General features: G+C 38.4%; 1 protein-coding gene across 11 annotated transcripts in view; it reads right to left on the bottom strand.

Annotated features, from left to right (window-relative positions):
- The window catches only part of LOC141387251 (ubiquitin-conjugating enzyme E2 W), a 96,046-nt gene that overhangs the window by 13,288 nt on the left and 58,063 nt on the right, over positions 1-24,695 (bottom strand). The gene's annotated exons all lie outside the window — the stretch shown is intronic.

Below are 24,695 nucleotides of genomic sequence, written 5' to 3'. Positions count from 1 at the left end.
AAAGTGAATAAAATCCGTTTGGTTGCGAAAACAAAATAACCAGAGTTGTGAACGGGCACACGGCTAGAAATATGACTTTTCTTTGCCCGTAAAAAAAGTACAACAACGAAAGCAAAACAAAAAATAGCGTACTTTTTCTTTGCTATCAAAAAGCAAATTGTTTACAATTAAAAAAAAGGAATACGAAATAAACAACGAGGGTGGTTTTATAAGTTGGGGAATGGAATGTGGTATAAATTTATGATGAGAAATTTAAGATTTAATAAGAGGTTTGGTGATATGTATTTGTCTGTTAATATTGACAATTGTCACAAGGAAGAGGGTAGCCACACTTAACAAGTTTTCATCACGTCAGTATATGTATCTGAAAATTATGTCGGAATATAAGTCAAGTCGAATAAATACGTTATTGGGATACAAGTCAGGGCTGTACGGCGGTTGATAAATCAATTTTACGTTTGTTCGTCAAAAAGGATCTGATTTGACCCGAGGTGTCAGAGCTCACACTGTCATGGTGCACAATGATTCGATTTTACTCCGATTCGAATTTATTCAGAAGACTTCAAGCAAAGAAATTGAGGTGTACCACTCAGAATTACTGTCCTACTTTGCTCAAGCCGAATAGTCTCCACATGACCAGTTTTGCCGAAGAAACAGGCGACCATTTGCTTTGATGTGCTTCTTCCTCGATCAACTTTCGTTGAATTGGGTCGAATCGTCCACGATTAGTCATCTGTGGCCATCTTATAAACGATTTTTGAAGCACCGCGTTCGTATTTTTTTAAATTTCTTTCTTTGATACGAGCCTTTTTTGAGCGCTTGTCAAATTATAAGGGATCCAACGAGAACACACATTTTTGCGGACAGGTGTTCATGCAAAATCAAATGTATACAGGTGGTAGAAATGCCCAAGGATTCCTATATCTCATGGCTTGCCACATGAATTATCAGTTCACGCACGGCATCAACGTTCTCTTTGAGCGAGAATCGGCTACGATTGAATTCATTAGACCAGTTTTCACAGTGTTATAGAATGATGCTTCATCGCGATACAAAGACTTAAGTTTATCGATGCACTCTTGGGCCTATAACTCACGTCGAAAGTTGTGAAAAATGATCGGACGAACATGTTGACCGTGCTGAGTACGTTTATGCGAAAACATGTCAAACTTTCCAATGAAAATGTCAAATGGCGGCTGGTAACTTATTTAGTAGCCCTCGTATAGGCATCGGAAACTTTGACAATCAACAGTCAATAGTCATTGACTCTAGTCAATAGTCATTGACTCTAGTCAATAGTCATGGACTCTAGTCAATAGTTATTGACTCTAGTCAATAGGTATTGATTCTAGTCAATAGTTATGAAGTCAATAGTCATTGACTTTAGTCGATAGTCATTGATTTTAGTCGATAGTCATTGACTTTAGTCAATGGTCACTGACTTTAGTCAATGGTCATTGACTTAAGTCAATGTCTATATATTTATTGACTCTGTTAAATAGTCATTGACGCCAGTCCAAAGTCATTGACCCTAGTCAGTAACCATTGATCCAGTAGACACTGACCCAGCCATTAGCCATTGACCCCAATCAATAGTAACCGATCCAGTCAATAGCCAATGACTCAGTCAACAGCCATTGACTCCCAACAATACCCTTTGGACCTTAGTAAACCGTCATTGACTCAAGCCAACAGTCATTGACTCCAGTCAATTTTCATTGACTCATCATTAATTGACAGTGACTTCAGTAAATTGTCATCAACTTCAGACAATTGTCGTTATCGCTAATCACTTTAATCAATAGTCTTTAACTTTAGTCAATAGTCTAGTCATTGGCTTTAGTCATTGTTTTTAGTCAATAGTCATTGAATCTAGTCAATAGTCATTGACTCTAGTCAATAGTCATTGACTCTAGTCAATAGTCATTGACTCTAGTCAATAGTCATTGACTCTAGTCAATAGTCATTGACTTTAGTCAATAGTGATTGACTTTAGTCAATAGACATTGACTTTAGTCAATAGTCATTGACTTAGTCAATAGTCATTGACTTAGTCAATAGTCATTGCCTTTAGTCAATGGTCATTGCCTTTAGTCAATGGTCATTGATTTAGTCAATGGTCATTGATTTAGTCAATAGTTATTGAATAAGGGGGGAAGCCGTTAGTTATACCATAAACAAATGGATTTCTTGACGTTTTCGCATGACCCTCGTTACTACGGAAAATATCAACATCAAATAAAAATAAGAAAAAGAAGGAAAAAAATTGCTTATTTGGTTATTATTTCCCTTTTTTGCAAAGAAAAGAAAAAGAAGAAGACAACAACAACAGAACAGGCAATGCCAAAGAAATAACAAAGCTTCATATTTCTGTTTTGAAAACTTTGTTTGTTTTGCTTTTTTTTATAAACGGATTGTTTCTGTTTTCGTTTTGCAATAGGAAAACAGATAAGGAAGACATGGGCTCATCACTGAATCCACATTTAACCAGCCAAACAGTCAACCAAACAACCAGTCAAGCAAGCAGCCTGGTAATTAAATAAATACAAAGGTAGATTATTATCAGTGCACCCAACAATCACTGGACTGGGGGAGGTGTGGTGAATTGGTTCGCTGGGCTCTATTCTTATCTTATCTCTATGCAGAATATTTCGAGACATAGATTATTGTGGCAGAAATATAACAAAAGAGGACTGATGAAAGCCTTTGAGTCTAGTAGGAAAGAAAATATTTCATATAGCTTTGAATGAAAAAATACGAATAAAGTCCACACCCTTTTTTTGGATTTCCAAGAATTTTCTGTGTTTAAATTTTGTAATGTAGGTATGTATTTTTTTATTACTGACAGATATACGATCACTGACCTACAGTTCTATATTGGAATATTAACTGTTTTTGTTTTTTAGAGAAATGGGGAATTCAAGACTTTCCAAATCTTAAGCGACTTCTATGTGCGAATTAGAATTCCGTATCCATCACACCAGCGGTATATTTTGTAGCCACGTTAGCTGATCAATGTGTTCCTTTCAAATGAGACCAGCATGCCTAATTGTCATCATTTATGTATTTAAACTCAGATCATAGATTTACATTGTCGCTGATTTGAATGAGGTTGGATTTTATTTGTTTGTTTGTTTTGAAAATTTTCGTATCAATTTTTAGAGAGATCATTTGTATGCCATATTAGACTTCTCTATGTAAGTTTTTAAGACTGACTTGGAGATAAATATACAATTTCCAATCCATTCAGATGAGTGGAAGTGTTCTGAACTGAAACCTTGGAATGCAATGAATTTATTAGAAGATAAAACAAAAAATAAAATCAATAAAAAATTAATTCGTATGAGGACTCAAACCGATCATGATCTGAGACATCAATAAATGAATTTGCAGGGTGGATGAATATTCAGTTATTGATGTTTCGTAAAGTAGTCGGCGGCAGTACCATGCAATTGATTCAATTGCAAAAATCACTTTCAATTGCATTTTTATATTTTGAAATTTCTTGTTGACGTTGTAAAGCGGGCACAATTGATGGAATAAAATCGGAAGCAACTATTCAATGAGTACCAGCAAAGAAAAATTCAGTAGTAAGTGATTTTTTTTTTTCATTACATAGATTGAACACGCATCAGAAGAATGATTTGCATGCATTTCCATGGAAAAAGTGCAATGATAAACAATGGGAATGAAGAAACAAAATATTATTTAACTGAGATCTAAATATGAGTTGAGTATGACAGGAAAGTGGGACTATATATTCATACCTATATCAAGAACATGTATACCAAAGAATACGTATCTACGCCATCTGGACGTTGAGCTATCGATGTCGAGGGAATGGGCGATCGGTCACCAATGGAAACTTTTTCAGCAGTTGAGAACGTTGAAAGAAATATAGTTGTTTTCATCAAATCTAGCTGCATTAGCAAAGCAATTGCTCGCAGGCCGACCCAGTAGGTTGGACGGAATTTCACATACCACATTGAAAAATGCTTCAACTTGGGTTATTTCCCTAAAGCACAAAAGGAGCACATGCTTGTTTCAATATTGAAACGGGGTTCTTAGACTGATGAACGCGGGAGCTATTGACCCGTTTCATAACTCTCGACTTTCGGAAAATTTTATGTTATGAAACATGGCACAATAGCCGTAAGCCTTGACGTGTCTGGAGTCTTTGACTCAATTTGGCAGTCGGTCATCTTTACAAAATGAAACATCATGGACATTCGACATGCAAACTTGCTGACTAGTGGCAAGTTTTCTAGAAGACAGACACATAAACTAAATTTGGACGATCGGCTGACAAGGCGCAGATCAGTGCGATATTTTTGTAAGCCTCTTTGGCCTTATGTAAGGTGCTCCAGTACAACTGACAATGGTCTTGTATTCAGCCTTGAGAAGTAGGATCTCGTACTCTTCACTCTCGTACTATTCACCATGAAACGCAAAATTCTCGATTTCCAGCCGGCAGTTGTGGAAACCTAGCCAATCGCTTGACATGGCAACTATGTAATATCGAGGAGCGGAAAAAGAAAGGTCTAATTGCACTCTACCTATAGGGAAAAGCTAGGGACTCAGGTCTACCGGGTTAATTAGAGCGCACGATAACTCTCAAATAGAAGAGCCAATCTGTTCAAAACTTTGCAACTCGTAATATTTTGTTCTAACTATGTAGGTTCACGTTTTAAAAAGTGCCATATCGGAAAACACGTTCGTGTATCTTCCCAACAAAAAAGTTCAAAATTTGTCGGTGCACATGATAACTCTCGAAGGTGTAACAGATTTGTGACAAAATTGCACATCGTAATATTTCTTCGATAAATAGATCTGGTTCGAACATTGACTAATCGATTCAATTCTTCGCAAAAATGCTGTTTAATGACATGTCTCGTATCGTTTCTTCTAGGAAGTTGTCTTTGCGACCCCAAATAGGAGACCTGATTTAGCCGAAACATTGCAAACATTAAAATTTCTTTCAAACGTACAACAAGTTCGGGCAACATTTTTGCAAACGTTCAAAATTTTCACTTAAGTGCAGTTAAAGGCTGTGAAAAATTTACCGAAGTCATTCGTGGGCAAGACCATGCTTCCTGACATAGTGCCCCTAAAGCTCTAAAAATCCTACGTTGACCAACTAAGATGTCTGGTCGACACAAACGGAGCGACCCACATTAGTTCAATATTTACACATTGTAATATTTCTCTCGAACTTAAATCAAGTTCGAAGATGGTCTATATCGGACAAATCCTTCCGGTACATCCCTCAAAATGTTCGTTTAAGTGCCGTTAAAGGCTGTTGGAGGATTGTTTCGAAATTTTCATCAAAGGTAGTGCTGCCGGCACCAACTAACATGACAGATGAGCACTTAAAACCGGCCATTGCTGTTCCAATTCCTGAAAATACATCATTTTTGCAATTTATTTGCAATGGATGGTTACAACGTACTTAGGAAGGAATTTCGCTTGAGACTCGCTCTAATGACCTGTAGATGAAATGTGTGTTGAACTACCGAGGTAGAGTTGCTTAGCATATATGTACATCATACCGACAAATAACTGTACTTCAGGTTTCAGGTTATAGGTTTAACGTTAGTACGCATTTGGAAGGTCATAACCGTCTGATCTTGTTCATCATGAGTTGTGACAATAACCAACTGGGTATAGTGCTGGCTGAGCAGATTGATACTTCTACGTACACTATGCAACACTGAAAATGCAAACAACTAAAAGTATGGATTTTTTGAATGTACATATTTAGACTACAAAAACCCTAGTTGGGTTTTGTCCTGTCAGATCCAGTTCGGATTTTATGGCCTCATCTAAACCGGGCTAAAACTACACTTTTCTGCACCTATCAGGCATTTATCTCAAAAACGAATAGGAATTTGACCTTGCTGTCTTCAGCAATATTGTAGCCCGAAACTAGTATAACTTATCTGTTGAATAGACCACATAAGAAAAACTTCATCTAGGGTATCAAAATCGATCAAATATAGAAAATTTTACATAATTTCTGGAATTCTGGTTGGTATCAGCTAAACTATTAGGAGTTGAACTAAGTAGCCTTTTGCAAAAATCATCCAAATAATGTTCTCAGCAATTCTTCAGAACATTCTGAAACTCTAAAATGCTTATTTCATGTTGTTTCAGCGGTATTTGGTATCATATCTTTTACAAGACCTATTTCAAACACAGCCAAACCAACAGATTATTCTCGCATCTCGGATTACACTACATTATTGACATATTTAGTAAATCGTCGTGGAAAAATATAGTGAAAACAAGAAGAGTTGTGTATTACATTCCAGCGAATATTTTTCCAAAAGAAACATAAAGAAAAAAATTAACAGTTTTGGAGATATGGTGCGAAATGTATACAAATTATGGAATTTTTTGATATATTTTGAAATTTGAGGCAATAAATGAAGTTTTTTGAGTTCATTATTTCTCCAAATATTTTATTCTTGTCGTTATCTACAAATTTGCTTCAGAGGTCAGAAGAAGATTCGCATTGGTTTCACAGATATAGCATCAAATTTCTTTAAATACTCAATATTTAACCATGTTTAGATGGGGCCATGTTTAGATGGGGCCATGGATCTGACACAACAAAACCCAACTAGGGTTTTTTGTCGTTTGGGTCTGTACTTTCAAAAAATCCTCAGTTCGAATTGTTTGCACAAGATTGCTCTAAAAATGTTGCACAGTGGTATTGCACAGTCAACGAGGACGCCAGCCACTACCAGAATTAGAGGAACAACCACAAAAAAAAGCTTTTCAGCGCCAGAAATAGCTTTTCAGGTGCCGATCATCAGCATGGATTCCGTAAGCAGGACAGCACGACAACAGCACTGCACGCCATCTTTACACATGTTAGTAGAGGACTCAACCAAAGAAAACCGTTCGATAGACAAGTCATGGTGGCTCGACTTATCAAAAGCCTGTGAAATACTCGAATGTTTGAGGACATCGAGAAGACTATCCTCCTGCAAGTTCAAAACGGTGGATAGCCAATTATACATATGTGTGAAGACCAGTCGTACGTGGAATTCAGAACCAAGAGGTCGAAGTCTCGTTGAGTGATATAATTGCAACGCGATAGAAAAATATTCAAACCTGCCAGAATGCCGCCCTGAGAACTGCAACAGGGTGCCTACTGATGTCTTCAGCTGACCATCTACATGAGGAGACAAACATTGTTCCAGTACAGTAACGCAATGGCATGTTCTCGTTGCAGTACTTGGTCGGGTGTTACCGTGAGATCCATTCTAATCACCATATGGTGGATAGTACCCCCCAGGTATGTCAGGAGGGATCTTCATGATCTAGAAAAAGAGGTCCAACTTTACAAGAGAGAACTCCTAGAGCAACAAGCCCATTAAGCAGGTTTAGCTAGCATTCACATGGGTACAGTCGCAAATGCCATACACAACTATCGTGTGAATGCGGTCCTCGGAGTACATCCCACAACTATCGCAGCTGATGCCAAGTTGGTGGTTTCCCGCTACTTGTGGTGATTTTTGAAGTAGAAAAAACACTTTTTAGGAGTTGTAGCGATTTTTTATTTTAAATCGCTACAGTAGCGATTTTGGCTGTTTAAGGTAGCGATTTTTACGCAACATTGTTTATTGTCGCGTCACTTTTAAAGCAAACCACAAATAGTATATTGTGAAGCGAGTGAAATATTCATATATGAGGCACTCAGCGCCAAAACGGCCTAACCTACATGTTCAAAAAAAAATCAAACTGGCTATAAAGATCTAACCGGAACCTTTTTAAATAAATACTAAAAAAAATCCATATTGCATTGTTTTAGTAGTCATTATTACCTAGTGCTATACAATGTAATAGGGAGTTTTTTAGGTATGTAATTTAAAGGGTTCCGGTTAGATCATTATGACCACTTTGATTTTTGTTTTAAACACGTGGGTTAAGCCGTTTTGGCGCTGAGTGCCTCATATTTAGAGGCCAGATAGTGTTCAAAAATACAGAAAAGCAGGGGGAATTGGAACATTTTATTGAAGAAATGGATAAAAATATGTAAGTGCGATTTTTTAAATTTCTCTCTTTCTGTGTAACAGTTGATAATTTCTGCCATTTTTACAAATTTTCGTAATGTTTTTGGTCTTAGTCAGTAGAGATTTGTAGTGGCTTTTAACACAACTTTTCTGTAGCGATTTTTACCTGGAACGGTTGGCATTCGTGTATCAACTGTTGTCAAACCTACTCAACTAACTCCAGTAGCTTTGTGGTTACAATCCATCGTAGCGGCCACATTCCTAGAACTGGAGTAGACCCATAACCAAATAAAGTAGAAAAACGAACTTAAAAACATATCATATACTGTTACAACAACAAATTCCAAACCCCTTTCGTTCCCTACGAAAATGCTGTTTATTTGCAAAATTAGGGATCTGTTCGTAGTACATGTAGGGTGGACCGACTGATTCTTTTTCACACGTTTTGATTTCACATTACGATTACTATGCCGATATTTTTTTAGTCCTTCTTATACAAATTTCTTAGCTATTGTTTAACAATAAAACCCCAAAAAAAAGTAGAAATTATTATTGGCTCATGGCGATATAATGACCCGTTACTACTGTGTATATAAAAAATAATAAATAAAACCGCAAACAAATCTCTGTATCATTATTTATTTTACAGCAGAGAAATGCGTGATTATCACTTTTTTTGTATTTCAGCTAAGCAACAACACCGAAGACCCATTTAATTATTATGAATGTAACTACGAAGTTCTAGGGTTTGGAGCGTGCAGGGTAACCACAACTACTACCAACAACAACTACAGCTGAACAGAACAGTAGGAAAAAAACCTGATCTCTTATAGTATTGAATAATTATTTACAATTTCACTAGCTTAAGTTGGATCGGGTGGGGTGGGTTGGCAGGCAAGCGGGCAGGTCAGCCAGGTTGTTAGCATGCCAGTCTCACGTGTTTTGTTTTGATTATTTTTATTTGTTTTTGTGATTTTCATTTGTTTATTTTTTTTTGCTAAAAAAGTGAAATAATGTCGCCACATAGGAATTGAAATGTTAATAATATAGAGTAATTTAAAAAAATAATAATAATAAAAACTTTAAACCAAAACAAACTTTTGGAAAATCAATACCCAACAGTTATTAAATAAACAGTAAAGCCATTGTGATGTTGAGACAAATCATATGTTTAAACAATTTCATTTGCAATCGACAACGACGAGCAGTCATTTTTCATATATAGTTTCTGGTTACAAAATATTTCTTTTTTTGTTTGTTGTTGCTCTTCTTCTTCTCACTCAGTTTTATTCAATTTTTTTTTTTTTTTTTTTGAAATCAAATACTTTTAATGCAATGCTGTAATAGAATTCACACGATTTCAAATAAATTGAAAACAAATAAAAAACAAACAATTTATTAAGTCATTTTCAATTTATTTGAAATCGTGTGAATTGCAATTGACTGCTGTTTGCTTGGTTTGAAGGTATTGTGAAACATCTGCGAATAGATAAATTGAAAAATTCCATTAAGTGCAGAAAATTAATAAAAAGGAACAAATGAAAAATGTTCCATGTGTTTGATAAATGTATGTATGTATACGGAAAATCAAACAAATAAAAAATTAGTATGGAAGGGCGATAGTCACGGAGGAGATACTCCTCAAACTAATTGAGGAATATGTCCCCCTAACTCTCTCATTCCGGATGACATTTGGGAGATTTTATCAACGACAGGGGAAGATGAAGGCATGGGCACGATAGTGATCCATGTCTCCACCTCCAGTAATGATACTGCGCCCCAATCCATTGGTAGGTTGATGAAACGACTTGTTCCACTAAGCTGAACGTTTTAGCGTCGGGGAGATCCAACACACCTTTGCTTCTCAGGCAAAAATCACTGGAGAAGATGGAGGATTTACTAATACAGCAAAACTCCAAAAATGCCAAAGTCATAGAAGCAATGGACAAGAAAGCATATAGAACAAAGACCTAAGCATCATCAGCGTAAGAGAATTTCAGCTGATAAAATCTAACCTCAAGTTTTTGAGGAAGTTCGAGGGGAACTATTCTCCAACAACTAAGAGGGAATTTCTTGTCTGTGAAATTTTCACTTCAAGGACAGGAGAAACAACCTCTATCGAGACCCTTAAGAAGATGACGTCGGCAGAAATCTGTTGCTAGAAAAAGGACATTTGGTCCAAAGCGGTCCTTGGTCCTTCAAAATCAGGCTGAGAAGAAGCAAAAAAGTAGAAAAATATCAGTCGACTTTGTCAGCCACAGCTTTTTGCGATAAGATCAGAAGGTCCTCAAAGTCGCTGGTCGGCAGTACTTGGTGTGCTGACAAAGAAACCTTGTTAACCCCTTACAACGCAACAGGCCGACCTGTGGTAAAATAAGCGGCGCCAGCGTGGTATGTAAGTGTTAGCGCTACGCAGTGGAAGAAGATTCAAATTTCATGACACCATTGGACCATCTTCATGAGGAGAAGGTTTTTCCGGTGCGTCAGCATAACAAGATATTGTCGAGCCAGTACCTGCTTGGGTGTTATCGCAGTGAGCATCCCTGTCACGATTTAATGGGCAGGCTTTCTGCATCCAGTCACGTCAGGAGAGATCTTCATGATCTAGAGAGAGAGAGAAAGAGGTCCCAAGGTATAAAAGACGAGCATATTAGGCAGGCTTTCGTATTGCCCGGCATTTGGATTGGGATCACACGACACACTTCATTTGTTTAGCTGCCCAGCTAACCCCACTCACCTTTCTCATGATTCTTTATGGATGCAACCCGTCCAGGTTGCAAAATTCTTGAGTCTGGATACAGAGGAACCAAAACCTGATCTTAATTCTTCTCAATAGATATCGCGCCCACCTGTAATTTTTGTTGGTCACCGTATACCTTAGAGCTTTTAGACCACTATAGGTCTGTTCGATAACCCAATAATTTTTACAAATCTGTACAAACTTTTGCAAAATGCTTTTCGATTGCACACCTGTTCAGTGAAAGAGAACTGAGAAGTTCTTGCGAAGTTATTGAACAGACCTTATGTTAGGAAGCATGGTCTTACCTACGAAAAGCATAATATCGCTGAAAACAATGCCACAAAGAGTACATTCGGTAAAAATTTCAAAAAGATCCTCGAACAAACCTTTAACTGCACATAAACAAAAATGTTGAACTTTTGTGAGGGAGGTAAGCAGTGGACCGATATTGCCTGTTTTCGAACTTAAACTAAATTTGGACAAAATAGTACGAGATCTATGTTTGGACCAAATGGGTTGCTCCGTTCAAGAGATATCGCGCGTACCATTTAAGCGATTTTTTAACTTTTGTGTGATAAGAGCCATCTTCAAACTTTATCTATGATTCAGAGAAACGTTAGGCAAATTCTGGACCAATGCAGTAATATTCAAAATTCGTTGTGCGCTCCAGTGGCTGGTTACCGTAAGGGCTTTTCACAGCATTCGGGCCACTTGCTCAGGATATATGAATTTGCCCCCGAACGTGTACCGTCGTATTGGGAGCAGCGAATACAAGTTATTGAAAAAAAATCAAAACGATTCGAGAGAAGGTCTTAAACTGCACTTTTCCGAAGTTTTGTGTGGGAGGTACTCGGCAGGTTTGACCGATATGACCCATTTTCTAAGTTTGGACAAAATATTACGAAGTCCAAATTTGGACCGAATTGGTTGATACCTTCTAGAGATATCGTGCACACTAGCAAGCCAGACAGACGGACATGGCTAAATCGACTACAAATTGTCTGAAACAGATTTCGTCAAAACATACATGGGATCTAAACCCATTATTTCGATGAGGCACATTTTTGGTAATATCAAAGTTTATATACCTTAGCCTAAAGGCTAGGGAATAAAAAGACAAAGAAGATGCCCAAACCCTACGGTGAGGTTTGACTTGATTCCTCGTCTGCATGAACTCCAAAACCCCGCAAAAGGGTGATGGAAGTGAGTCAGTTGATGAGGAAAGAGAAATCATCTGACTCAAATGCAAACACGAGCAATCGGGGCAATTCTAGTTCGATCCACAGTCGAGTAACCCAAAATCACAACCAATGGTTGTGAAAAAGATGAGGTTATTCGAGAAACAGCTTACTGCCTCTAAGTAGTTGACACTGTCACCGCCAGTCCATTCGCCTGCATCGTAAACTTCGGCGACAAGCAAAGTTAGTGCGGAGATCACCACTTAAGAAACCAAAATCTCTTCAATAAGTGCATCTTCTTCGAAATCTTGTACATCGGCCAAGGCGCGAGCAAGGATAACGAGAAGCTTAGTGCTCTAACCCGAAGCAAGTTGACAATACTGCTAGACGAATTGTCCCGAATGACCTCCGACTAGAAACCTCATCGTCTAGGCTGATCCCACTTAAGAAACCAAAATCTCTTCAATAAGTGCATCTTCTTCGAAATCTTGTACATCGGCCAAGGTGCGAGCAAGGATAACGAGAAGCTTAGTGCTCTAACCCGAAGCAAGTTGACAATACTGCTAGACGAATAGTCTCGAATGACCTCCGACTAGAAACCTCATCGACTAGGCTGATCCCAATGAGCACATCAACGAGTATTATTGATAGCTGGTGGAAGGTCATCTTAGGGACATGACCAGAGAAATATACGGCTTGGCCAAGCTGCCCTTTACAGGGTGTCAAGGTAATTAGCTGCGAGAATAAGGAATCGGCAGAAATTCTTCTTCAGGTTGTTAAAGACATTGGCTTGTTTTAACAAAGCAAACTGGCAGCTGTACATGTCAACGAGATACCGAGTACGATGGTGACTTTAGTATGGGTCCCTCCCTCATCCTTCATGGAGGTTGTAACAGTATTTGGTATATTTGTATGATCGTTTTCCCGCTTAATCTGGCTATGTGTCCATCTCCAGTGCTATGAATGTGGCGGCTTCGATGGATTAGAACCACGAAGCTACTGGAGTTAGTTGAGTAGACTTGGCAGGGCAGCTGAAAAGGTGCAGTGTGTCATGCGGGCCTGAGCCGCATCCTGGATAGATGTTTTGCACAGTGTGATCGATCCTTGCCTTAGAGGAATTCAGACGGCTGCACCATCCCGAACGTAGTTGAGCCAAAAATACTCTGGTTTGTCGTGGCAGCTAATTCTCCTCAGATGCTATAGATGGGGGATGTTCTCCGAGGACCGCATGTACACGATAAAATAAAAATATAAAAAAAAAATAAAAATTTTTTTTTCAAGAAATTTAAATTTTTTCCCAGAATTGAAAAAATACTTCTTGAATTTTCATAAAACTCTTATAACTCTTATAAAAAAAAATATATATAAAAAGTCCATTTGTGTGAAAAGGCTTTAATTCTGTGAAAACGGAAATTTGTTCCAAGGTGTTCCCTAAAAGTTCTAGGCCACTAAACTTGGAATTTCACTAAAATTTAGTACCTGAGGAAAAATAAAATAGCTCACTCGTGTAAACGCTGTAAAACGACACTCAAAGGCAACAATCCTACCTCTGCAACAAAAAACAACGAACACAATATCTGTTATAGTTTTTGAGAAATAGTTCCTTCTTTCTTCAGAAATTTGCAAAAATTACGTATTTTCCAAAATTGGAAAACATGTTTCGTTTTTAGGAGCACCACTCACACACCTTCCAATATTTTGATCTATTTTTTTGCTTTCCTTAGTTTCAATATGTTTACTATGGAATCCCATATAGAAATTAACAATCGGTGACAACAAAAAATGGGAGTTTTGGCCAGGAGAATCTATTTTTGAACCACTGTGGTGCGTTAGTGAAAAATTGGCTAGTTTTGTGTCGAACATGGTTTAAGTTCGCAAGAAACATTAAGACCAGCAAAGTCTGGAGGGAGGCGGTTAGTTCCTTGAAGAGTTATCGTGTACACCAGCTAGCAGTCAGACACCTCATCACGATAGAATTAATAAACATTTCATAATTTGTTGACATTTCTAAGTAAATACGAATATGACATTTTAATTAATTCGATTTGTACTGTGCCAAAAACATCAACGAAATAAACAGCCATTTTTTTATAAGGAACACGAAGAAATGAAATTGTCATGAATCAATGCTAATAATTGTTTATTTATACGAAAGTCGGTCGTATTTCTGGTTAATAAGGGGCGATCATTTTTGCTGTTGTCGCTGTTGTTGTTAAGCGATTATAAATATTTATAAGATAGACAGAAAACAGCGAAAACAACCAAAGGCCACAACCGAAGAAATTGTATCCGCAAATGAAGGGTTACAGAAAAAAAAACAAAGTTCAAAAATATTATTATTTTTCTTTGGAAACAAAACAAAAAGTAATTAAATATTTATTAAGCGATTTTGTTTATATGAAAAGCTGCATTCGTTAGCACCCTTACTCAATACTGAGCCCAAAACGTGTGAACACTTTTTTGTACAAGTCATGACTTACGGTATTTGCTCTAAATAGAGTTTGAACCTTCTTAAGGCGCAGTATACCATTGAAGAAGTGGCCTCTCACCCTCTATTTTGTATTACCTCCGTGACCTAATAATGTACTAATGTAATGTGGAAATTATAAAAAAATGTTAGGTGTTAAGCCCCTGTCGAAAAATGTATGTTTTCTACGGACCTTCTTTCTATATTCAAGGCCAACCACTGGACTACGGCGTATCCAAACCATGACCCAATCCGTGTCAAAAATAATTTGAACCCTTGTTTCATACCGAAGATATTTGACAAATGCGCGGCAAGGGTTAAGCTATGCAAATACTCGTATATGAACCCAATCGTTCATTGGTTGGTCATTTAAAATACAATTATAAGCCGGGTTTGAGTCATCACTTGAATATTATATTCAAAGAATACAAATCGCATAGTGTCACTTTAGTTGTTACTGGGTACTAAAATCGTTGTACATATATTTCCGCTTAGAATAAAGAGCTTGAAATTTTTATTCAGCTTAGCGATTCATTGAGTAATTGTCAAATAAAAAATGTTTGTGGCCCTTTTTGGACTTTGAACTTGCCGACAAAAATGTGGATTAGGATTAAATTTCAAAAGTGTTGCGGAGGAGGTACTTACACTGCACTTAGACATAAATGTTGTACTTTTGTGGGGGAGGTAGCCTAAGGGGAGGACCGATATGGGCCACTTTAGAAGTTAAACTAAATTTGGTCAAAATATTAGGAAATCCAAAGTTCGGAACAAATTGGTTGCCCCGTTTAAGAGATATCGTGCATACAATTTTATTGAAATTTTTTAAATATTTGGGGGAAGTACCGGAAGTTGTGGACCGGTATTGCACATCTTCGAACTGAAACTAAGTTTGACCAAATTTTGGACTAAATCGGTTGATTAGTTGGAGAGTTATCGTGCTCTCCAGCCACTACATATGGTGCCATAGGGGGTTTTTTACACCTTTCGGTCTGTTTTCTCAAGAAGTATGGACTTGCCCCTAAAAAACTTTTACCGTCGTAATTGAGGCACCGAATGAATACAAGTTGCTGCAACAAACATCAAATTGATTCGAGAGCAGGTCTTAAAGTGAACTTATTCGAAATATTGTGAGGGAGGTACGCGAAGGAGTGGACAAATATAGCCCATATTAGAACCTGATCTATATCTGGTAGATATATTTCGATGTGTAAAGTATGGACTAAATCTGTCACTTCCTCCAAGAGTTATCGTGCGCACAATCTTTCCGAACATATGTGAACTTTTGTGGGGGAGGTACCTGAAAGAGTGGACCGATGGACAAAATATTACGAAGGCCAAATTTTGGACCGAATCGGCAGATCAGTTCAAGAATTATCTTACGCTCCAACCACTACACACGGTGTCGAAGGGGTTGTTTGCAACTTTCAGGCTATTTTCTCAGGAAGTGTGGTACCGTCGTATGGGGGGCAGTGAATACAAGTTGTTGTTTTGTTCTTACAACAAAAATCAAAGCGATTCGAATGCATGTCCTACATTAACTTTTCCGAAATTTTGTGTGGGAGGTACCCGAAGGAGTGGATCGATTCAGTCCATATTGGAACCTCATCTAAATCTGCTAAAAACTTCACGATGTGCAAAATATGGATCAAATCGGTTACTCCCTTCAAGAGTTATCGTGCGCATAAATTTTCCGGAAATTTTCGAACTTTTGTGAGGAAGGTGCCGAAAGGAGTGGAAAGATATAACCCATGTTCAAACTTAAAAAAAAATTAAAAACGAGAGGAGGTCTTAAACTACACTTTTCCCAAATTTTGTGTGGGAGGTCCCCGAAAGAGGGGACCGATATAGTCTATATTCGAACCTGATCAATATCTAGAAGGCATAATACGAGGTGCAAAGTTTGGACCAAATCAATTGCTCCCTTCACAACATTTTACAGAACAATTTTGAACATTTGGGGGGAGGTACCCGAAGAAGTGAACCAATATGGCACATCTCCGAACTTAAACTACAAATTGTCTGAAACGTTTGCTTAAGTGCAGTCTCGTTTACAGCGATAAAATGCTTTTCGTGGGCAAGTCCATGTATTCTGACATAATGATCCAAAAGCTCTAAACAATTCTACGGTTACAAATTAAACTGACTGGTGGACTCAATGACTATCGCAACCTAGTAATATTTTTCTCAAACTCGAAGGGCTGTTGGGGGGATAGGTGTAAAAGTTTCATCGAAGGTAGTCCTTGTGATTCTGATTAAAATGACATAACTTTTTTCCATGCTTTCTAGCATGTGGCCCAAAAGCTCTAGAAATGGCTGGCTGGAACAATAACTATCGAAAGAACTGACTCCCACAATTGGAACCGAGCCGCTCGCCATATCCCTGCTGGTCGAATACCCGAAGTAAGACCAAATTTCCCAGCAGAGGCGACGGGATTAGCAAATGAGCGTGATGAGCTTCGTCGTATCAACCCCAATGACCCCAGAGTCAGGGAGCTGACACTGGAAGTTAACAGGCTGGTCGGTGAGCATAAGCGGAACAAATGGTAAAATCATCTCAAGAGCTGCAACATTGGAGCCGGTATAGGTGAATTGTGGGCAACGGTTAAGTCACTCTCGAACCCTGGAAGAAGGGAAGATAGGACCTCAGTCACGTTTGGCGACGTTACGTTGACTGACCCGAAGAGGTGCGCAAGTAATTTCAATCGACAGTTTGTCGAGCATCCCGAGAGTGACAGGGCGAAGAGAAGAGTATTACGTCGCATCAGATCTCTTCCTGCCGAGGATGAACCACCACAATTTACAATGGATGATGTTGCCAATGCCATCAGGATCGCTAAATCATCCAAAGCGTTGGGCCCTGATGGAATCTCCATGGTAATGTTGAAGCAGCAGGATGAGCCGGGAGTCGAGTCTTCAACTTGTCGCTAGCCACCCTCGTTGTTTCCGAAGTCTGGAAAATGGGCCGGGTGGTCCCACTACGGAAGCCAGGCAAGGATGCCAGCAAAAGTGAATCGTACAGACCGATTTCGCTTTTGTCGCCCGTAGAAAAGACACTTGAGGCCTTGCTCCTCCCCAGTATCAGAAATAGCTATCAAGTTGCACGTTTGAGGACATTGAGCAGACAACCCTCCGGCCAAGCTTGAAACGTTGGATAGTCAACTGTATGTGTGGACGCCAGTCGTACGTGGAATTCAGGAATAAGAAGTCCAAACCCCGTAGAGTGAAACAGGGAGTTCCCCAAGGTGGGGTGATATCTCCGGAACTGTTTAACCTCTACCTCTCCTGTATTCCACCCCCTCCAGACGGCATTGAGATCGTGACGTATGCGGATGATTGCACGACCCTGGCGTCGGGTACCTATCCTGATGACATCTGTGAGAGACTGAACAACTATTTAACCAATCTTACCACCTTTTTCCATTCGAGGAATATGCAGATATCCCCCACAAAATCTACAGCCACTCTGTTCACCACATGGACAGCGCAGTTTGGACGTGAGTTGAATGTCGTGGTCGACGGTAGCAGAATTCCGACCACAAACTGCCCTAAAATTCTATCGACCATTCGACACTACATTCACGTCGTGCGCACACGCCACAGCTATCTGCGACAAGTTGAAAAGTAGGAACAAGGTCCTCAAGTCCCTGGCCGGCAGCACTTGGGGTGCAGATAAAGAAACCTTGTTGGCCACGTATAACGCGATAGGTCGGTCTGTGGTAAGCTATGCGGCTCCTGTCTGGTTCCCGCGATTGTGTGATTCGAACTGGAAAAAGATTCAAACTTACCAGAATGCCGCCCTGAGAACAGCGACAGGGTGCCTCCTCAAATCTTCAGTGGACCATCTACATGAGGAGGCAAAAATTCTTCCTGTAAAGCAACACAAAGAGATGCTTTCGTTGCAGTACCTGCTTGGATGTTATCGTGTGAGCCATCCCAATAACCATCTTGTGGGTAGGCCCGGCCCATTCAGGGAGATCAGGAAGGATATCCATGCTCTAGAGGGAGAGGTCCAACGATACAGGAGAGAACCCCTAGATCAACAAGCATATCAAGCAGGATTGAATAGCATTCACACGGACGCAGTTGCCAAGGCCTTAAGCAATTATAGTGTGAATAAAGTACTCGGAGTACATCCTCCATCTATCACAGCTGAGGAGCGTCAGCTGCCACGACAAACCAGAGTAGTTTTGGCTCAACTACGCTCGGGATATTGCAGTCGCCTAAATTCGTATTGGGCGGAAATCGATCGCGCCGTGCAAGACATATGCCCAGTATGCGGCATGGGCCCACACGACACACAACACCTTTTTAACTGCCCCGCCAAACCTACCCACCTAACTCCAGTGGATCTGTGGCTACATCCCATCGAAGCAGCCACTTTTCTGGAACTGGAGATAGACCCAGAGCCAGATTGAACAGAGGAACGAACAAATAAACATAACAAAAACACTGTTACAACAACAACAATTGGAACCAGCACCAAAATGGGCTATGTTGGTCCATTCCTTAAGGTGTTATGGTCACTTATTGAGCACTAAAAATTAAATTTTTCATGCATTTTTTACAAGAGATCTACAAAATTTTTTCAGAAGATTTTGTTTTCATGTGGTAGATCAAACCTTGAGCTACTTTCGGATTTTTTTTTGAAAAGTATTGCACATTGTTTTGACAAATGGCCGCCTACAAAACACTGTTTTTACTAAAGTAGTTTACGGTGCCCTCTGTAACTCGAAAACGAATAAACCGATCAGCATATGTTTTTGTGGGATCATTAAGAACCTAATAATCTTGTACAAAAGCAAAACGGAATTAAAAATATCAATTTAAAAAAAAAAACTGTGAACAGTCAAAGTCAAAATTTCGATTTCTACTAAAACATTTTTTTTAGTTTTTCGCCATAAATCCGTAATTTTTTTTAAAGTCTCTCGCTTAACTACAAGCTCTTTATATGTATAATAATCCCACAAAAACATATGAATATCGGATCATCCGTTTTCGAATTACAGTGGGCACCGCATTCAAATATGCGATTTTGAGAAAACCGCGTTTCAACTTCGAAGTTACATACAAATCACAATGAATTTTCTCTTTCTAACGCTCATATCTCAAGTAATTTTTGTCCGATCGACTCGACATTGCAACATATTCTCTTCTACCTGCAATTTAAAATTCGAAATTAAAAAAAAAATTGTAAAATTTGTAAGTGGCCACAACCCCTTAAGGGATCACCTCCGCAAATTTTCTTTAATCCAGTTTAAGGCCATTTCCCGGATCGTGTTGAAATTTTAATGGCGGTTAGCATTGTTATCATCATGACTACAACACACAATACTTCCTGAAATATTGGTCCCGAAATACCCTAAAACCTAGTGGCATTCAGCGTACAAGGCGCACGTGCTTTCTATTGCACCCTAAAAAACCACTTCACATTCTCCGAAACACCCATTTATAGCTCGCCTACATCCGAACTTCGTGTCATCGAGTTGACAATCATCTTCAAGACCGAACAACGACTCATCAAGTTCCCGATCATACATAAATCACCTATATCCGGCCACACGGAGCCTCAATCCTATGGCATTTAAACTCATACGACGACAAAACAACTTTAAAAAGTTTGATATGTGGAATACCTAGATATGGAACGTTATAAACCGAAGCCACATTATATGTCAAGTTCCAAATTTTTCACACGGTCGAACATAATTCCATCTTTATTTGCTTACTAAAGCGGCTAAATCCGGTATGGCCTTACATGTTACATTAAATATAAAAATCTATAGCCATCTGCGTCCATATTTAGCCCACTCAATTTTTTTAAAAGCCTAACAATAATTCTTTTCTTCCATCCAAGGAATGCAGGACTGCAACGCTTATTGCCATAAAAAGTTCTGGTATTTTACAGAAATAAACAACTCTTCAGGCGAACATGCAATTAAAAAGAAATATTCCAATAAAAGTGAAAGAAAACAAGACAAAAAAAAGGAGTCACTCAACCCTCCAAACAAAAGCCATCAGAAAAGGCGTCCGGAGGGGACAAGTGAATGTTAAGAACAAATGAGAACAAAAATTGTTAACCCTTCAATATTGGCATAATAATTCTCGTTAAGGAAATGTAAGACCAAAGTAAATATTTATATTTATTTACATACACACACTCCCTCTTATCATCATCGGCAAACAACAACAATAAAATAATAAATAATTATCTTCTTTGTTGTGGCTTATGACGGATGATGAGTTTGTTGTAGGGAATTTATTAATAATTTCAGTGTCCATCCATACCTTTTTCATTATGAGTTTTTGTTGCTATTGTTGTGGTTGGTGTTATTGATTTATTGGAATGTGTGAAAAAATATGATTATGGCGTCACAGCAAATATGTCCACACGCAAGTCAAGAAAAAAAATTGAACAAATATTCAAAAAACATTTCGTGACGAGTGTATGCTTTTTGCATAACAAATATTGACGAACTTACGCCGGCAGCAGCAGCAGCTTTACCATAATTAATTCTCGAAATGCTCAATTAAATTGCAAGCCGTTTATGTTTGGCTTTAGAATTTTAATTTTTCGCCAATATCTCCATAAGGTATAAAGTGTGGATTAATGCTGGTTATATCATTTGGGAAGAGCACAATAAACTAATAAAATGAAACGTTTGAATTGAGATTAATTAGCAATATTTTAAACATCAATAAATTTGAATTATTTATTGAAATTTTAAATGAATAAATTTAGTAATTAAAGAATATAAAGTTTGGTTGTCACAAAGTTTAACATAATCTTAGCCTGTTTCTTGATATCGATTCGCCAAATGAAAGCGAAAGAAATACTAACAACCAACTTTGTAGTTATTATGCCCTACATCTCAACGTGTGAGGTTATACTTCCTTATTTTAAAATTTATTTAAAAAAAAAATAACTTCTCTGATTTAAACTGATGTGCAATATTTTTCAGTAGCTCTCAAAACATATTCTTCGTTTCAGAGTATTTGTAGTCGATTTAGCGCTGTCCGTCTGCAAATCGCAATATTTTGTCCAAACTTAGATCATGATGAGTCATATCTGTATATCAGTCTTCCCCTATCAGTCTTCCCCCATAAAAGTTTCATGTTTTCGCTAAAATGTAGCGCAAAATAGCTGTCGAAGGAAGTAACGAATATGTCGTAACTTTGCCCTTCGTAATATTTCTTATAGATAGCGATGAAGCCGGAATATGGACTATATCGATCCACTCCTTCGGGTACCTTTTTTTTGCGACAGGTTATTATTGCGGACCCTATTATTATGATTTTCTTTGTGTTAATAGGCGGAAGCCAATATATACTTAATGAGATAATGGCCCAAACGCGCAAAAAAACCTCTGCCGGCATCAACTAAAATGACTGATGAACAGATAACTTACGAATTGATTATCCGATTTGACTGAAACATTACAAGCAGTGCTATTTCTTGCAAACATACATCAAGTTCCATGGTAGCTCTTTATCGAACAACTTCTTCGAATATCTCCCCCACAAAAGTTCAACATTTTCCCTTAAGCGCAATTTAAGGGTTGTTCGGGGATCGTTTCGAAACTCTCTGAAAATTATCCTTGTCATCTTCATATTTTTTCGTGGACAAGTCCATGTTTCCTGAGATTGCGGAAAGATAGCTTGAAACCCTTTCCGCCACCAACTTAAACTACTGATAAGCACACAATCCCACTGCAGCGGGTTATAACGTTCCGATTTGACCCGAAACCAAAAGTGTATCGGCCAGTGGCTGCCAACCCAGCATCAAACAATAACAACAACTGATAAGCATACAGTCGCACGGCGACCGTTTCTACGCACCAGATTGTCTCAGAGAAATCTGTGACCAGGGGCCGTCACCTCAACTTATGTATACAGTTAGGCAAGAAAAGTATTGCAAAAACCAAAATTGTAGAAAATTTCATATTAATTGTACGTTTATGGCAACAAATTATGTAAAAACTATGCGGTTTTTTGTGCAAATCTCTTAGTATAGGTCCTTACAACAATATTCCATCAAAATATGCAAAGGTTATTTGCGATTTATAACAAATACGGTCAAAAATATGAATTAACTACTACTTGGGGGTGACAATAAAAGTATTGCAACGGGAAAATCAGTACCATAAAACTACAAAATTTTTGCAAATTTTTGCGGTCATTATGCATTTTTATGACTTTTGCGGCTAATAATAGACTAACAGTATTGAATGTAATAAAGTTCAGTGATCAAAAATGCGGTCATGGAGGGTCATCAGGCAGGTAAAAAACGCATGGGACCATATTAACAATAAACAATGACGAATCGGCCACAGGCAAGTATGCCAAGAATGAATATTTGACTCAATATGTATTGTAGGATAATGAAACAATGCAAAACAGTCCGATTTTGGCTTTGAGAACATCGAAATACCTTTGGAAAGTATATGGAAAAATTGACACCAGTGTAGTATTTTGAAACGACCTACGACAGAGCACTATTTCATCTCTAAATGGTATTGATATGATTTAATTTTTACTAAGTGGATAGATATTATCCTCTGCTATCATAATAAATCCAAAAAATTGCGCCAAATTCAATAAAACCCATCAAATATGGAAATTAAACCGCTACTGGAGAAGCTTAAATACCGAATATTTGGGTACTATATTCTTTACCATGGAAAATAGTATGCGAAATTGGGTTCACGGATATAATAGTGATTGGGAAGACATCCCCACTGACATCATTAAGAAATTTGTATAAGCATTAGTCTGAAAGTCAGAAAAATCGATCCCGAAAGCTCAAACAAAGTCAACTACTACCATTCTAAAGACCAGATAATGACATGTTAATCTTATTTGTGTAAATTGCCGATGTAATATAACAACACAAAACTCTTAAATACATCGGACCAACATCCTGATATCAACCCGCATAAAATTTTTTGGGTCCAATTTAACAAAAAACTCCAAAAAGGTCCTCCAACGAAGGATCAAGATTTACTAAAAATTGGGGAACCAGTATCCTTAGAGTGGAACATACCCAGTCTTCATTTTTGGTTTAACTAAGGTCATTAATGCTCTAATGAATGTCCAAAGTGGATAGACAACTCATTAAGGAACATACCTTTGGCAATTCTCGAAGAAACCATCGATTTGATAATTTTTGCAATACTTTTATTGTCACCCCCAAATAGTAGTTAATTCATATTTTTGACCGTATTTGTTATAAATCGCAAATAACCTTTGCATATTTTGACGGAATATTATTGTAAGGACCTATAGCAAGATATTTGCACAAAAACCCGTATAGTTTTTACATAATTTGTCGCCATAAACGAACAATTAATATGAAATTTTCTACAATTTGGTTTTTGCAATACTTTTCTTGCCTAACTGTATATTCTTTTTGGTTAACCATGGAAGCGGCAATATATCGCGAAATGTCTGCTCCGAGCTCTTTCGATCTGTACCAGGATAGAGAAAAACCCCTTGCCATGGACCTGTTCCGTTTGCCAGATCCGCATCCACCACATACATAACAGCATCGGTGAGATGTAATGGATATATGAAAGGGATGTGCGGCTGTTCTGCTCTTAGTCGCCTCCAGGACTACAGCGATAGGAGTTATGATGCGGCTTGCTGTGTCAGATCATCACCCAGAGTGTATCCAACTTCGTCATTAGAGTCATCGTCGTTGTCGGAATATGAGACACCCTCACAGTCTACCCTCACAGTCTACCCAACAGTAAGAAACGCAGCATCTAACACCCCAAGGCTGCTCTGGTCTTAGTCGCCTCAGGGTGTATCCAACTTCGTCATTAGATTCATCGTCGTTGTCGGAATACGAGACACCCCCACAGTCTACCCAACAGTAACAAACGCAGCATCTAACACCCCAAGTTGTTGTTCAGCGCCCCAAAAACGCATCATTCCTAGAATTCAATTGCAACGGTCTCCGCAACAAAGTCATCGAAATCGTAGGCTTTATGAGTCGGAGGAACATCATAGTCGCCGCAATCCAGGAAACAAAGCTCACCGTCAACTGTATCTTAAAACTTTGCGATATTTACAACTTTTTGCGAAAGAATCGTACAAGAAGCGGAGGAGGAGGACTTGCCTTCCTAATACAACAGCCTGTCCGGTACAGACACATCTCACTTGAGCTTGACTCTAGTGACCCATACATGGAATGTACTCTGCGTTATATACCCGACATTAGTTCGCTTTTAAAGGACAATAAGAGTCTGATGCTAGGGGACTTTAATGCTCATCATGTGCTTTGGCTTCCA

The sequence above is a fragment of the Musca autumnalis genome, unplaced genomic scaffold (genome assembly GCF_047663935.1).
Source record: "Musca autumnalis isolate F117 unplaced genomic scaffold, ASM4766393v1 scaffold_5, whole genome shotgun sequence".
NCBI classification, from domain to species: domain Eukaryota; kingdom Metazoa; phylum Arthropoda; class Insecta; order Diptera; family Muscidae; genus Musca; species Musca autumnalis.
Note: the sequence above shows the minus strand (reverse complement) of the source record. Positions and strands in the feature narration are given on the sequence as shown.